This window comes from Colobus angolensis, unplaced genomic scaffold (assembly GCF_000951035.1).
Source record: "Colobus angolensis palliatus isolate OR3802 unplaced genomic scaffold, Cang.pa_1.0 Scaffold34, whole genome shotgun sequence".
In the NCBI taxonomy this organism is placed as follows: Eukaryota; Metazoa; Chordata; class Mammalia; order Primates; family Cercopithecidae; genus Colobus; species Colobus angolensis.
The window spans coordinates 518,630-536,425 of record NW_012116710.1 but is presented as its reverse complement, the minus strand read 5'-3'; the positions used below and the strand labels follow the sequence as shown (position 1 = coordinate 536,425).

At 43.8% G+C, this 17,796-nt stretch overlaps 1 pseudogene; it reads right to left on the bottom strand.

The window, feature by feature from the left end:
- Positions 1-316: 316 nt before the first annotated feature.
- LOC105519199 lies at positions 317-2,119 on the bottom strand (annotated as a pseudogene).
- Between the last annotated feature and the right edge of the window lie 15,677 nt (positions 2,120-17,796).

Genomic DNA, 17,796 nt, shown 5'->3' with positions numbered 1-17,796 from the left:
CCTGAAGTTCATTTGCGAGCCTGGTGAGCACTCACTATCTCACTGGGGCAGCGTGACAGAGTGAGGTCTTCGGTATTGCACAGGGATGAAATGTCCACGAGTCTTAGAAACAAAAGTCACAGTTGCTCTTGGGGCCAGGCTGGTTCCTCCATCCCAGTTTTAGCAGGATGTGGCTGTGGCCACAGGGATCCTGCTGAACTGAGACTTTCCAGTGTGTGGGCACCAGTGCCAGCACCAGGGAAGGGAATGTGCAGTAGGCATCCTGCAGGTCTGGGTTCAGTATCTGCAAATGAGCTTTAATGAAGAGCCTGCTGCCTCACTTGGCAAGAGGGAGGCTGGGGGTGGGCATGGAGGGCAGGATCTCAGATTCCTTCTGTAGGAACTGGTTCATGAAGCCAAAATTGGACCAGATCATGCTTCTCCTCTGCTTGATGTAATAGAAGGTCTCCTTCAGGCAGAGCTCTCTTGTCTTCATGGGGTAAGACTTGCAATTAGTGGGTGAACAGGAGATTCCAGCCTCACAGTGGACCAGGACCTTGCCTCCTTTTCCCCTGACACAATGAAGTCTATTGCATATATATATATAAAATTATTTTTTTTAATGGAGTTTTACTCTTGTTCCCTAGGCTGGAGTGCAGTGCCGCGATTGCAGTTCACTGCAATCCCTGCCTCCCGGGTTCAAGTGATTCTCGTGCGTCAGCCTCCCCAGTAGCTGGGATTATAGGCGCTCACCACCACAGCTAGCTAATTTTTGTATTTTTGTAGAGATGAGGTTTCACCATGTGGCCAGGCTGGTCTCGAACTCTTGACCTCAAGTGATCCGCCCAGCTCAGACTCCCAAAGTGCTGGGATTATAGGCATGAGCCATCGCGCCAGGCCTGTCTGTTCTTGAAAGTGGGAGTTAGTGTCAGCCGTATGGCTGTCTTCCATGGGGATCCATTTGTAGTGAAGGTGGGTCCTTTGGGCCTTGAAGATTGGCCTGGACACCTATGACATGCAGGTTGGGGAGGAACTCTCCCTTGGATGCGTGGTTGACCCTGCCGAAGAAGAGGGAGGGAAAATTTCAACTGAGCCCCCTTGGTCATAAGTTGGCCTGTAGCTGATGTGTAGCACTGGTTTTCCAGACTGGCTGATGAGGGTCACTTCTTTCCTTTTGTTTTTGAGACACTGTCTCACTCTGTCGCCCAGGCTGGAGTGCAGTGTCCCGATCATGGTTTCCTGCAGTCTTGAACCCCTGGGCTCAAGTGATGTCCCCATCTCAACCTCCTGAGTAGTGGGGCCCACAGGCGCACTCTACCACGCCTGGCTAAATTTTCTATTTTTTGTAGAGACAGGGTCTCTCTATGTTGCCCAGGTTGGTTTCAAACTGCTGGGCTCAAGTCATCCTCCCTCCTTGGCCTCCCAAAGTGCTGCAATCACAGGCGTGAGCCAAGGCGCTAGGCCCGCTCTCCCGCTTCCTTTTTTGTGAGACTGAGTCTGGCTCACTCGCCTAGGCTGGAGTGCAATGGTGCAATCTTGGCTCACTCCAACCTGCGCCTCCCAGGTTCAAGCAATTCTTCTGCCTCAGCCTCCTGAGTAGCTGGGATTATAGGCGCCCTCCACCATGCCCAGCTAATTTTTGTAGTTTTAGTAAAAACGGGGTTTCATCATGTTGGCCAGGCTCATCTCGACCACTCGCCTCGGCCTCTCAAAGTGCTAAGATTACAGGTGTGAGCCACCGTGCCAGGCCGGCTCTCCCACTGTCTATCTTGTGGAACGGTTTTACTTCCACGCAGCACTCGGGATATTCCGAGTAGAAGGTCTCTTGTACCCCTTTGAGGAAGGAGACCTGTGAGCCATGGGCAGGCTGGCTGGCAGGTGAGCAGGAGTTGAGCACGGGACTCACAGCTTGGGCGAGTGGTGACTGCCCTGGCCTAGGTCCATCGCAGCCGCCGCTGCCCTCCTGCTGCAGCCCCGCGCTTTGCCCTGGGCCTGCCATGGCGCCACTGAGTTGAAGGTGACGTTGAGCGCTCGGTGCACTCTCAGGCGGCGAAGGGCAGGTCTGGCGGCCAGTGGAGCACCCGCCGCCTCCTTGCCAGGCATCTAGCCAGCTGGCGCCTGTCTGGCACGTGACCTTCATCCCACCGCCCAGCGCCCCTGCCCCCCCGCCCCAACAGAAGCCCTGATTCACATATTTAGGGAAGAAATAATCTCAATACCACACCAACTCTCCCAGAACATAAAAGAGGAGGGATACTTCCCAACCATTTTAATTTATATTTGAATTACCCTGATACGAAAGCCAGTCAAAGACATTACAAGGTGGGTGGAGAGAGAACCTGTAGAATATATCCTTTATTAACTAATATCCTTCATATCACAAAGTGAATTTAGCAATATGTAAGAACCATAGGCCCTGCAGTGGCTTACACCTGTAGTCCCTACACTTTGGGAGGCCCAGGTGGGAGGATTGCTTGAGCCTGGGATTTTGAGACCAGTAATAAAAAGGATAATAATTCTTAATTTGTTCCTGCTGCTACCACAAAATACCATTAAAACTGAAACCACCTTTGCAAAATTGTGACTGAGACAGTGAAAGAGATCTAACTTAACTGATTCCATCTTGCTACTAACCTCCAAGCTGTCCGTGTTCATTCCTGGACTTAGGCTGAACTAACTTTGGGAGAAACTTTTTTTTTTTTTTTTTGAGACGGAGTATTGCTCTGTCTCCCAGGCTGGAGTGCAGTGGGGCAATCTCAGCTCACTGCAAGCTCCGCCTCCCGGGTTCAGGCCATTCTCCTGCCTCAGCCTCCGTAGCTGGGACTACAGGCGCCCGCCACCATGCCCAGCTAATTTTTTGTATTTTTAGTAGAGACGGGGTTTCACCGTGTTGGCCAGGGTGGTCTCAATCTCCTGACCTCGTGATCAGCACGCCTCGGCCTCCCAAAGTGCTGGGATTACAGGTGTGAGCCACCCACCCTGCCAGGAGAAACTTATTTTATAGTTTGTAGTTTAAACAAAGATGGTAAGAGCCTTTTCCCAAAGCAGACTTCCTTCTTGCCTGGGGACTATATTGCCTTTGTAGGACTAACATTAGCCACAAGATTGGAAATTATGGTTTAAGGGTCATGTAGCTGGAGGCTATAAGATTCTGACCCTCCTTGAACTGCTCCTAAGATCAGTTTTTGAGATATTTTTCAGACCCTGCACTTGATGGATCAGCTGGCCTCACCCAGATCAATGAACTGGCTCATCTGATCTTGTGGCCCCCCCACCCAGTAACTGACTGTGCCTAAGAAGACAGCTTCTACTCCCTATGATTTCATCTCTGACCAATCAGCACTCCTGACTGGCTTCCCCACTTCCCACCAAGTTACCTTAAAATTTCTGCTCCCTGAATGCTCAAATGCTTGGAGAGACTGATTTGAGTAATAATAAAACTCTGGTCTCCCACCCAGCCAGCTCTGAGTGAATTAGTCTTTCTCCATCGCAATTCGCCTGTCTTGATGAATCTGCTCTGTCTAGGCAGTGGGCAAGGTCAGGTCAACCCCCTGGGCGGTTACAAAACCGCCTTTGCAAAAATTATAACTGAGGAAATTATGGCAGTGAAAGAGATCAGACCTAACTGACTCCATCTTGCTTCTGACCTTGTTCATTCCTGGGTGGATGCCAAACTAACTTTGGGAAGGAATTCAGTTCATGATTTGACTCTGAAACAAAATTGGTAATAGCCCTTTCCCAAAAAGACTCCCTTCTTGCCTGGGGATCAGTCTGCTTTTGCAGGACTAACAAATTAGTTACAAGATTAGAAATTAGGGTTTAGGGGTCATGCAGCCTCTGGCTCCAAGAGTTTGAACCTCCCCAAATTGCTCCTGGAAATAACATCACTATTATAAAAACTAAGATCAGTGTTTGAGATATTTTGCAGACCCTTGCACTGGATGGATCAACAGGCACCACCCAGACTGGTAATCTGGCTCAACCAGTTCTGACATCACACCCAGGAACAGAAGACAGCAAGAAAACCTCACTTTGACCCCCTGTGATTCCATCTCCACCCAGATCAAGCCCCTACCTCCCAAGCCCCTACCCACCAAAATATCTTTAAAAACTCCTATCCCTGAATGCTTTGGGAGACTGATTTGAGTAGTAATAAAACTCCTGTCTCCCGCACAGCCGGTTCTTTGTGAAATACTTTTCTCTGTTGCAATTCCCCTGTCTTGATAAAATGGCTCTGTCTAGGCAGTGGGCAAGGTAAACGTATTGGGCGGTTACACCACAGCCTGGATAATTTATGAATAATATAAATTTATTTCTCACACTGCTAGAAGCTGGGAAGTCCAAGACCGAGGTGCTAGCAGTTTCGGAGTCTGGTAAGAGCTCACTCACTGCTCCATGGATGGCACTTTATCACCGTCCTCTCGTGGTGGAAGCGACCTAGGAGCTCCTTTCAACTTGTTTTAGAAGAGCACTAATACCACTTATGAGGGCGGAGTTCTCTTGATTCAATCATTTTCCCAAGTACTTCACCTCTTAATGCTGCCACAATGGGGATTAGGTTTCAACATGAATTTTGGAGGTACACATTCAGACCATAGCAATATCATGATCATACAAGGAATGTAGAGATGGTTCAAATTTGAAAGCCTTCCAAGCTAGAGTTTGGGATTTTAAAACAATGGAAAGGCAATCAGTGTAATTTATCATATCTAGAATCTAATGAAGAAAACTGAAACTGCCTTTGCAAAAATTATAACACAGAGAAATCTAAGATAGCAGGCTCCAACTTGCTTGTAAACTCACAAGCTAACTGCCCTTGCCAATTCCTGGGCAGGAATTCCTGAGAGGAATTTAGTTAATAATTTAATCTTAAAGCAAGGATGATAGCAGCCCCTTCCCAAATTACCCTCTCCTTGTTTGGGGATTGACATTGCCTTTGTAAAACTTATGAAAGGCCATAAGATTAGAATTATGGGTGGGTCCTGAATTCTGCGAAGAACTATGCAGAGTTTAATAATAACTATCCATTGTTTTCTAACTTACTTACTGCTCAGAATTCATATAGCCAGCAGTCACAAGATTTGTAATTTCTCTGGTTGTCCCATGGGTAGTATCACTATTGTAAAACCTAAGATTGGTATTTGTGATATTTTTCAGGCATTGCATTCTGGTGGAACAACTGATGCCACCCAGACCTGTGACCCCCCACGCAGGAACTGACAGGCACAGAGACAGTATTGATACCCCTGTGGTTTCATCCCTGACCAAACCAATCAGTATTTCCCATTCCCTAGCTCCCTGCCTGCCAAACTATCCTTAAAACCCTAGCCTCCACATTCTCTGGGAGGCAGATTTGAGAATTATCTTATCTTCTCGCTTGGCTGGACTTGCCATTATTAAACATGTTCTTTGCTGCAAAACCTGCTGTTCTCAGTGCTTTGGCTTTTCTGGGCAGTGGGCAAGAAGACCTTCTTGGGCTGTTACAAAACCATATGATGATCTCAAAAAATACACCCACAAGAAAGACATTTGAAAAGAAAGTCTAGGCCAGGTGCGGTGGCTCACACCTGTAATCCCAGCACTTTGGGAGGCTTAGATGGGTGGATCATGAGGTCAATTGATGAGACCATCCTGGCCAACTTGGTGAAACCCCATCTCTACTAAAAATACAAAAAGAAATTAGCCGGGCATGGTGGTGGGCACCTGTAATCCCAGCTACTCAGGAGGTTGAGGCAGAAGAATTACTTGAACCCGGGAGGTAGAGGTTGCAGTGAGCCGAGATCATGCCACTGCACTTCAGCCTGGCGACAGAGCTAGACTCCGTCTAAAAAAAAGAAAAGAAAAGAAAGTCTAACATCATTCATGACATGATAAAAAACTGTCAGTAGATTAGGAACAGAAGGGAATATCCTCAACCTGATAATTGACATCAACAAAATACCTACATCTAACATCATATTTAATGGTAAGAGACAGTGCTTTTCCACTGAGAAAGAGAACAAGGTAAGGATATCTGTTCTTGTCGCTCCTATTCAATATTGTAATGGAACATTACAATAAGATTATAAAAAAGCATACAGATTGAAAAGGAAGAAATAAAACTGTACTCACAGACTACATAATCGTCTATACAGAAAATCTCAAAGAATCTGCAAAAATGTCCTGCTATAAGTAATAAGCAACTTAGCAAGATCACAAGATATGTGGTCAATATAAAAATCAATATTAATTCTGTACACTAACAATGAAAATTGGGGCAGGGAGTGATGGCTCATGCCTGTAAGCCCAGTACTTTGGGAGGCCAAGACTTTGGGATCACGAGGTCAGTAGATGGAGACCATCCTGGCTAACATGGTGAAACCCCATCTCTACTAAAAATACAAAAAAATTAGTCGGGCGTGGTGGTGGGCGCCTGTAATCCCAGCTACTAGGGAAGCAGAGGCAGGAGAATGGTGTGAACCCAGGAGGCAGAGCTTGCAGTGAGCCGAGATGGCGCCACTGCACTCCAGCCTGGACGACAGAGTGAGACTCTGTCTCAAAAAAAAAACAAAATGGAAAATTGGAACTTGAAATGTTAAAAGCTGGATGGGTGTGGTGGCTCATGGCTGTAGTCCTAGCACTTTGGGAGGCTGAGGTGGGTGGATCACAAGGTTGGGAGTTCAAGACCAGCCTGGCCAACATGGTGAAACCTCATCTCTACTAAACATACACAAAAATTAGCTGGATATGGTGGCATGAGCCTCTAGTCCCAGCTACTCGGGAGGCTGAGGCAGGAGAATCACTTGAACCTGGGAGGTGGAGGTCACAGTGAGCGGAGGTCTCAGTGAGCCGAGATCACACTACTGCACTCCAGCCTGGGCAACAAAGCAATACTCTGTCTCAAAAAAAAAAAAAAAGAAGAAGAAGAAGAAATGTAAAAACCATTGTGGCCAGGTGCGGTGGCTCACACCTGTAATCCCAGCACTTTCGGAGGCTGAGGCGGGCGGATCACGAGGTCAGGAGTTTGAGACCATTCTGGCTAACGTGGTGAAACCCCATCTCTACTAAAAATACAAAAAATTAGCCAGGCATGGTGGCAGGTGCTGGTAGTCCCAGCTATTCAGGAGGCTGAGGCAGGAGAATGGCATGAACCCGGGAAATGGAGCTTGCAGTGAGCCAAGATGGTGCCACTGCACTCTAATCTGGGCAACAGAGTGAGACTGTCTCAAAAAAAAACACAAAAAACATTATAATGTGAAGTACCATTGAAATGTAAAGTACCATTGCCAGTTGCAGTGGCTCATGCCTGTAATCCTGACACTTTGGGAGGCTGAGGTGGGTGGATTGCTTGACCTAGGAATTCAAGACCAGCCTGGGCAACATGGGAAAACTCAGTCTCTACAGAAAAAAATACAAAAAATATCTGGGTATGGTGGTGCATGCCTATAGTCCTAGCTACTTGGAGGCTTAGCTGAGAGGACCACTTGAGCCCTGGGAGGTTGAGACTGCAGTGAGCTGTGATGGTGCTGTTGCTGGGCTTTTCCTTAGTTCAGCTAAAGGTGGGGTCCTTGTCACATGGCCATGAAAATCTAGACTTGCAGACAACTTGAAGAACGAGAAAAATGGGATTTATTGGGCCAAATGGGAAACAGGGACTCTCAGCAGAGTAAAAGTATTGTTAGTACATGCTTCCTGCCTCACAGATTGAATTGCAGGTTCCACCCAGGAAGAGGAGGGGCCAGGCTCCTCCCCACTGCAAAAGGCAGGAACTTCTGTGGCTCCATCCCAATGTGCACTCCTCCCAGTGCACAGGCTGGTTGAAGTTTCTCTGGGGACCCTTCCCATCTGGCTGTCTCAGTGCCATTGCACTCCAGCCTGGGTGACACAGTGAAACTTTGTTTAAAAAAAAAAAGTATCCTTTATGATAACACCAAAAGACATGAAATAGGTAAAAATCTAACAAAATGTGTGCAACATATTTACACAGAAAACTACAAAACCCTGATGAAAGAAATCAAAGGAGACTAAAATAAATGACAAGATATGTCATGTTCATGGATAAGAAGACTCAATATTATTAAGGTGTCAGTTTTCCTTAAATTGATCTGTACATTCAGTGCAATCCATTTTAAATTTCTAGCAATATTTCGGTAGAAATCCACAAGCTGATTCTAAGAATTACGTGGAAAAGAAAAGGAACTAGAATGGTCAAAACAATTTTGAAAAAGAAGAACAAGTCTACGTGCTGTGGCTCATGCCTGTAATCTGAGCACTTTGGGAGCCAAGATGCATCACTTGTGGCCAGGAGTTCAAGACCAGCCTGGGTAATATAGAGACACCCCATCTTCACAAAAACATTTTTCACATTAGCTGGGGGCTGGGTGTGGTGGCTCATGCCTATAATCCCAGCACTTTGGGAGGCCAAGGCAGGCGGATCACAAGGTCAGGAGATCGAGACCATCCTGGCCAACACAGAGAAACTCCGTCTCTACTAAAAATACAAAAAGTTAGACGGACGTGGTGGTATGCACCTGTAGTCCTAGCTACTCAGGAGGCTGAGGCAGGAGAATTGCTTGAACCTGGGAGGTAGAGGTTGCAGTGAGTAAGAAAAAAAAAATTAGCTGGGTGTGGTAGTGCACACCTGTGGCCCTAGCTACTAGAGAGGCTGAGGTGAGAGAATTGCTTGAGCCCAAGAGTTAGAGACTGAAGTGAGCTAAAAACAAACAAACAACAACAAAAACAAACAAACAAAAAACGTTGGAGGACTCATAGTACCTGATTTCAAGTCTTACTACAAAGATAGATAATCAGATTAAAGTAATATTAGCAAAAGGATGGACACATACATCAATGGAACAAAACAGAGTCCAGAGAATGATCCACACATAAATATCAATTAATTTTTTCTTTTCTTTTGAGACAGAGTCTTGCTCTGTTGCCCAGGCTGGAGTGCAGTGGTGCGATCTCAGCTCACTGCAACCTCTGCCTCCCAGGTTCAAGTGATTCTCCTGCCTCAGCCTCCCGAGTAGCTGGGATTATAGGTGTGCACCACCACATCCGGCTCATTTTTTGTATTTTTAATAGAGACGGGGTTTCACCATGTTGGTCAGGCTGGTCTGGAACTCCTGACCTCAGTTGATCCACCTGCCTCGACCTCCCAAGGTACTGGGATTACAGGCATGAGCCACCATGCCTGCCCACGAATTTATTTTTGAAAACATTTTTATTGAGATATAATTCACATATTATAAAAATTCATCCATTTAAAGTGTACATTTCAATGCTTTTATTATGTTCACAGAGTTGTACAACCATTATCAAAATGTAAGTTTAGAACATTTCAATTCCTCAAAAAGAAACCTCATATCCATTAGCAGTCTACTCCTCATTCTCCTATTCCTTCAACCCTAGGAAATCACTAATCTACTTTCTGTATATATTTGCCTAATCTTGACATTTCATATGAATGGAAATATGCAATATGTGGTCTTTTGTGACTGGCTTCCTCTGCTTAGCATAATGTTTTCAAGGTTTATCCACTCTGTAGCATGTATCAATATGTAATTCCTTTTTATTATGAAATAATATTTCATTGTATGGCTATACTATATTTTAGGTATCTAGTCAGCAGTTGAGGTGTTGGGGCTCAGGATACCCCACCTCAAAATATGACTGTAGGAGACCAGAATATGCTGCCCCAAAATATACTTCCTTGGCATATTTCAAGCTGGTTATTCTGAGAAGCTGCAGACAGGAGCAGCTCTAAAAAACTGTCCTTTTGTACAAGAAATTTGCATATATAAAGGAAACCTATACTAGTAAAAGTATCTGTATCAGGAAGAGGGCTGCTCAGAGACAATTTTTATTACCTGAGAGCAGGAAATGCTATCGCGAAACGTGATGTTTTGGGATGCTCATTACTTTGAACCGAGGGTACTTGTGGAACAGCAGATTCAGGCAGAGCCTTTCTCTGAATTCCCCCTTATTTGCCTAAAGACAGATCCTCCAAAAGGAACTCAAAAGTCATGAAGATTAACTCCCTATCAGGAGGAGAGACTAGAGCTCTGTCTTCTCTCTATCCCACCCAGATTATCACCTGTTCTTCTGAGGGCCCATTCATTTTCCCAAAATTCATTTACTACTCCCTAAATTGCCTACATTCCCTTTCACCTCTCCTCTAGGAAGAGGGCATATTAGTTTCTAGATCACCCTGGGTTATCGAGTATTCACTTTTCCTTCATGGAATGCCCTTTTGCATGTAATACATTTGTATACCTTTTCTTTTATTAACCTGTTATATGTCAACTTAAATTGTAGCCCAGCCAAAGAACAGAGCAGATGAAAGGGAAGCCATTATCCCCTCTTGTAACCACCCAATGGGTTCATCTTGCCTGCTGCTTAGTCAGAGCTGATTTGTCAAGACAAGGCAATTGCAATAGAGGAAGAGTAATTCACACAGGGCTGGCTGTATGGGAGACTGGAGTTTTATATTACTCAAATCAGTCTCCCTGAAAATTTGGAGATCAGAGTTTTAACATCTTTTTAAATTTTTTACTTGTTTTTTTATTTTTGGTAGAGACAGAGTTTCTCCTTGTTGCCCAGGCTGGTTTCAAACTTGTGAGCTCAAGTGATCTACCTGCCTCAGCCTCCCGAAGTGCTAGGATTACAGGCGTGAGCCACTGCATCCAGCCAGGATCAGAGTTTTTAAGAATAATTTTGTGGATAGGGGGGCAGTAAGCCGGGAGTGCTGATTGGCCAGGTCAGAGATGAAATCATAGATAGAGAGTCAAAACTATTCTCTTGTGCAGAGTCTGTTCCTGGGTGGGGGCCACAAGACCAGATGAACCAGTTTATCAATCTGGGTGGTGCCAGCTGATCCATCCAGTGCAGGGTCTGCACAATCTCTCAAGCACTGATCTTAGCTTTTACAATAGTGATGTCATTCCCGGGAGCCATTTGGGGAGGGTCAGAATCTTGCAGCCTCCAGCCGCATGACTCCTAAACCATAATTTCTAATCTTATGGCTAATTTGTTAGTCTTGCAAAGGTAGTCTAGTCCCCAGGCAGGAAGGAGGTTTGTTTTGGGAAAGGGCTGCTATGGTCTTTGTTCGAAAGCTAAACTATAAGTTCCTCCCAAAGATAGCTTGGCCTATGCCCAGGAATGAACAAGGACAGTTTGGAGGTTAGAAGCAAGATGGAGTTGGTTAGGTTGATCTCTTTTGCTGTAATGATATTCTCAGTTACGGTTTTTGCAAAGGCAGCTTCATTCTCCTACAATGAACATTTATGTTGTTTCCACTTTTTGGCTATTATGAATAATGTTATGACCACCCATACATAAGATGTTTTTATTTCTCTTGAGGCAACCCTCAAGATAATAGGCATTCAGTTGTCCCCAAATTAAGTTGAATTATGTGTGCTCAGGGTGTTTAAAACTCCAAATGGTTAAGTTAGAATCAATCAGAGAACCTATCTCTGTCATCTGCTGGCCTTTGAGGATTTCCCAGGAACAATGACTTCTGCTTTTTATTGCTTTCCTGTGCTCCAGATCTGAGGTTGTGGCCTAACCACTGTTCGCCTATGCCAGGAGTAGAATTGCTGGGTCATGTAGCAGGACGAGCCGTGAACAAAACCCCACCGACACCAAGATAGTGAAGGAAGTGGCTTTAATCAGCTGGAAGCATTGGCAGACTAATGTCTTAAAATCCGAGCTTGTCAGGTGCCCAACTTCTGTCCCTTTTAAGGGCTCACAACTCTAAGGGGGTCTGCGTGAGAGGGTCGTGATCGACTGAGCAAGCTGGGGGGTATGTGACAGGGGCTGCAAGCACCTGTGGTCAGAGTGAAACAGAACAGAATGGGAGGTTTCACAATGTCCTTCCATCCAATGTCTGGAATCTATAGATAACATCAGTTGCTAGGTCAGGGATGGAATTTTAACTACCAGGCTTAGGTCAGGCAGGCCCAGGCCTGGTTTTGGGTCTGGTTCCTTGGTTTCGAGTCTGGTTCCCAGGCACTGGGCTACCTGCCTTTTGTTTTGCTTCTCTTCCCTTTTCTGACAATATGAGAGGATCTGTCTCTCTTCTCTTATTTCCCCCCTTTGAGACTCTCACTTTTTATTAGTGGGAGTTCTCACTCTCATTTTTGCTACTTATGTCTTCCTGTGCAATAGATTGATAGTGATTCATATAGTACCTTTGTGTGGAAGCATTTTGGTGAACTAAGGTAGAGACAAAGCTTTTTATCATTTGAAGAAGTACAGGTAGCAAACAAGGGAGCAGTAAGCAGATTTCTATTACTATTATAACTCTTATTGTAAGAGTTTTAAATCTTCTTAGTGCTGGGAACCAATTTCCAAACATGGCCCCAGGATCAAATACATGCCACACTTGCACGGGCACGTGTGCCAGTTTTGTTAAATCTTTAACTATGTTTTCAACTACTTGCCTCTGATCATCTATGTGTAGACAGCAATTAGTAAGGTTAAATTTTCCACAAACCCCTCCTTCAGCTGCTAGCAAATAGTCAAGAGCTAGTCTATTTTGATAAATAGCATTCCTCACCTGAGTTTCTTGCCGGACTAGAACAGTCAAGGCTTGACCAGTTTTATTAGTGATGATTTCTAAAACAGTTTGCAACTGTATGATTCAGTTGAGCATGTAAACGGGGATCCGGTATCCCTATGAGCCGTCTTGTGCCCAAGTGGAGGGCCCATGGTGTTGTATAATTCTCTCAGGAGGCCATTCATCATCTTTCCAATTATCCATGGCTATGCTTCGCTTTTCACGAGAAGCATAGACAGGAAAGCCTAGAGTTCACCTGTTTTTATGGGCATTAGGAAGAAAGATGGTTTAATAGTGCCAATAACACAACTACCTGTCCACCGGTCAGCTAGCTTAGTATAGGCTCTATGTTCACATATCCATTACAACCTAATGGGGGCTGTCCAGTCCTGGTGGGATTCTGGGTGGGCCCAAACGGTCTGCAACTTTGGAAATTTACTGTATGGATTTTTCTTAGTATGGTTTGAACTCTACTAGGTGACTGTTTTTGCAGTACTATTACACAGTTTTTGCCTAAGGCAGCCAAGTCTTCCTACAGGAAGGGTGAAGTCCTTCCCCACTCTTGCTATACAGTATTGTCTAATGATTGAGGCTTTTAGGACCTAGAAGTTATCAGGGTGATTTTTTTTTTTTTTTTTTTGAGCCAGGAATTCATCAGGAACTGGGTCTGTAGGTACAATTCTCAGGCTTCCTATGGCCATTGATCTCCTATCACAGTTTTTCCACATACATAACATGAAGTGACATTGAGAGACTGGGCTATATGCTTGGCTAATTGCAAAAACAAGTTTCTTGTTTTTCCTGGAATTTCTGGTACTGGCACATTCAGTTCATCATAGAAGGTTTGAAATACTGGCTCAGGAGAACATTTATAAACTTTTCCTCAAACCATGATATTTACTTGAAGGTCCAGTCCAGCTCCATCAATTTCTAGGGTTACATGTTCCCCTTTTTTCTAGCAAGGATTAAGGGGGTTGATTATTACTAGTTCTAAGGGGTTACACTGACTGCTGGTACAGGAAGGGTCACTTTTCCCTTGCTGAAAGTGGACAGGATTTTTTCATTTTTTGTCCAAGTAGCCTAAATGACACAAAACCAGTATCCACATTTATTTTTACGCAGTCTTAATTTATGATAAATGTACTTATTTTCTGCCATATAGCCTCTTTCTTAATTAAGAGAACCACATCCTATTTCTAACTTATTACTATTAATGACAGCACAGGCATCAAATTTCAAGGTGACTTGTTTGGGCACCGCTTTTTTTGTTTTGTTTTGGCTAACACTTTACTCGTATCATTTATGAGCCCCCACCAGTCTTCAGTTCTTAATCTTATTTTAAAAACTGTGGTCATGGGAGGCTCAGATGGGTCATAATACACATCAGGCTGGTCATTTCCTGGGCTACATACCTTGTATAGAATAACATTATACAAACAAGTTTTTTTTTTTTTTTTTTTTTAGAGTTCCAGTACACTTATAATAACAGTAAAATAACAGGACCATAGCAACCTTTTGTCCTATCTCAGTGACTTGATGTGTACACTGGGAACAGCCCTCAGTCTGAGGAAGGTCAGTTGAAGTCCTTACTGTACAAGTCCAAATTTTAAGGAAATTGAGTCCTGCGATGAGTTTCCTCATGCTTCAGCCATGCATGGACCAGTCAGCTTCCAGGTGTGACTGGAGCAGGGCTTGTCGTCTTCTTCAGAGTTACTTTGCAGGGGTTGGTGAAGCTACTCCAATCCACGTACAGGTCACAGTCTACTGATGTTTAAAGATGGTCTCGGAGGTTTGGCCTGCTAGAATAAACTGACTCCAACACCTCTACACAGTTATGTTCAACTGGGCTCTCTGATACTGGTAGCAAGGTGGCGAGGTTTAGGGTGTTGCAAGCTTCAATGGTTATGTGAGGATTTTCACAGAGCAAGCTTTGGTATCTAGTTAGTCTAGCATTCATTAGCTAATGATGTTCTTTGGTATTTATTAAAGTCACCACAGCATGGGGGAAGTTTATGTTTAGGTTTTGCCCAAGAGTTAGCTTATCTGCTTCTTGTGCTAACAGGGCTGTTGCTGCCAGTGCCCTACAATCTGGGTTAAAACACCAACTGCCATTTTGTCTCTTTCTGACACATAGGGTGTAAAAGATTTTGTCAGGTCAGGTAGCCCCAGGGCTGGGGCCGACATGAGTTTTGTTTTTTTTTAAATTCATGATAAGTTTGTTTCTGTTGGTTGTAATAGATGTAGTTTATCTAATCTACATTTTTATTAACTGTCAACCACTAAAATACCGATTTAAATTCTGTAGCTATTTGATTTCAAGCTTTAAATTGATCTGGTATTCCTTGCGGGGCTCCAGTTGCATCTAAATAGATGTGAGAGTTGAAGGACGTATAAGGGGCTTCTCTCGCTTTACAATATCTTATTTTTTTCTCCCTCTGGCCGATGAAATGCCAGGGTGAAAGGGATAGCCAAATGGACTAAAGCACAAGTGTCACTCTAGTTATTCAGCAGAGTGCCCAATAAAGGTCCACCACAATACCACCACACATCCGCTCGGGGATGAACAAGGGCTGACTGATTGATAAGCTCTTGAAAATTCTAAAGCTCATCACATCCCTTCATGTCTCCAAGGAATGCTAAGTTTCCTCCCTGTTGTGAGAGATACGAAGTGAACTTAGTGTTGGGAGGTGGAAGTTGGATGGCCCTCAGGGGCTGACCCGCAGGGTGCCGGTCAGGATATAGCAGAGAGAGCTTGGCATGACTTATTACTCCAGGCTGTAGAATCCTGGAAAAGAACTACCATGCAGCCTATGCCTGGTTGACTGGAGGACCACCCTAGTGGAAGGGGGACAGTCTGGGCCTCTGGCCTGCCATGTGCACAAGCATAACAATTGCTTTTGTTTAAATGTGCAGATGGAATATTTGACCCATTTTAACCAGGCATTTGCATCTTGGTATCCTGTCTTAATTGCCAAAGTTTGTTTTAAATCTTTAACTTCTATTATCCTCTAGTAAAATGAATGTACGATTTTAGGAAATTATAAAAACTAGGTTGAGGCAGTCCATCCTTGCTCTTTAGTGGTCCACAGAATGTTGGACCAACTATGGCATAAAAGCTCTACAGTGGGGGCAAGACTCCCGGACACTGGGGTCTTTATTGAAATCTCCCTGGATTAAATGGTCCTAGTTTACTAATGCCCAGTCTGAGGAGAGTCAGGAGGAACAGAAGTACTTTTCTGAAGTAGAAAGCTGTCTTTGACTTGGCAAGTCTTCACAGGGTATAACAAGAGAAGCATTAAATGCAATAGTTTGAGGTGAAATTGACTTGGTTATGTTAATAACTAGATGGTCAGCAATAGAACGAGGAAAGAAGAAAGAGTAATAGAATAGATGAAAAGAATTAAATTTTTCTTAGCTTTAGTTTGGTAGGGTTTTCCCCTGGGACTATGGCCCATGACTCTGGGGGGGTGGCACTTTCTTGACTCGGGTGTGATAAGTCCATCCTTTTTTGCTGTACAAACATCAGTCTTCATGGTTAGCAGCACAAGGTAGGGTCCTTCCCAGGCTGGCTCGAGTTTTTCTTCTTTCCACCCTTTGATGAGAACGTGATCTTCAGGCTGGTGCTGGTTTACCGGAAATTCTAGGGGTGGTACATATGCTACAGGACTTTTAGTTTTTGAGGGAAAGGAAAGTGAAATATAAACCAAGTATATAATTTTTAAGAAATTGACCTTTTGTATTAAATGTGGGGACCTTGGCAGTGGACTTTATAGTCCTTAGTGCCTTTTTACTGAGAAATTTCCTTTAGCACCTATTTTTGTTAGTTTTTAAACCGAAGAAAGCCAAATACCATTTTACATTTAACAATGCTTTTTGTATGATTTTTATACCAGATAAGCTAAATTTTACCTTTATATTAGTGTGGTATTAATGTTAAACCTAATTTTAATAAAACCTTGTAGACATATTTATCCAATATTTAATGTTTGACTATAAGGTGAGATTTTATAGACTCTTCTTAACCTTTTATAATTTTTGCTAAAGAGCAGGTTGGTGCTTTAAGAAAAGCCTGCTACGCTTTTATTTTAATGTCCAGTTTACAGAAAAACTGGATGATACCTCTTTAACTTTAGCCAATGTTTACACACAGAATTTTCTTTCTAATTAACATTTTAAAACTTGGTTAAACCTTTAAAACAAAATATGCATATTTTTAACCTTTTAATGTAGGTAAAAATTTATATTCTTATAACTCCTTATAATTCTTTTACCAAAGGTATTTTTTACTTTCCTTATGCACCTTGCACAAAAAATGCTTTTTCTTTTTTTTTTTTTTTTTTCAGTTTTACATTCAGGAGGCCTAGTTACTTTTAAATTATACAACATTTCTTGCATAAATTCTTTTTTTAACAACATTTTTCTCTTTCACAACTTTCACAGGCAATTATTCGACATGCTTCAACTTTCTGACTCATTACAAATATTTTTTTCTTTTTTTTCTTTCTTTTTTTTTTTTTGAGATGGAGTCTCGCTCTGTCACCCAGGCTGGAGTGCAGTGGCGGGATCTCAGCTCACTGCAAGCTCCGCCCCCGGGTTCACGCCATTCTCCTGCCTCAGCCTCCCGAGTAGCTGGGACTACAGGCGCCGGCCCCTTCGCCGGGTTGTTTTTTGTATTTTTAGTAGAGACGGGGTTTCACCGTGTTGGCCAAGATGGTCTCGATCTCCTGACCTCGTGATCCGCCCGTCTCGGCCTCCCAAAGTGCTGGGATTACAGGCTTGAGCCACCGCGCCCGGCCTCAAATATTTTTTTCTTTAAACAACCAGTTAATTTATTTCAGGACAAGAATTTACCATGTAATACTCTTTTTACATAAATTCCGCCCCCACCTTTTCTTCCTTTTGCCTCTGTCTCTTCCTCTGCCTCTCTCTCTCTCCTCTCTGCCTCTCTCTCTCTGGCTCACTTATGCTGCAGTTCTCCCAACCACTGTGGAGAGATCTAAAACCAGCCATAACCAAGCATCTATGTATGGGAACTGGTCTGGGTGTCCTGGCTTTACGGGCTACCTTGTGCCATACCTTTGAAACAACGGATCTGTCCAGGCTTCCTTCTGATGGCCAACCCACCTCTAATGCTGGTCAGTCTATTTTACACAAAGTTTTAAGTTTTCCTGGTATCATAGTACTCCATAGTCTCTCTTAAATCTTTTTTTTTTTTTTTTTGAGACAGTGTCTGGCTCTGTCTCCCAGGCTGGAGTGCAGTGGCCGGATCTCAGCTCACT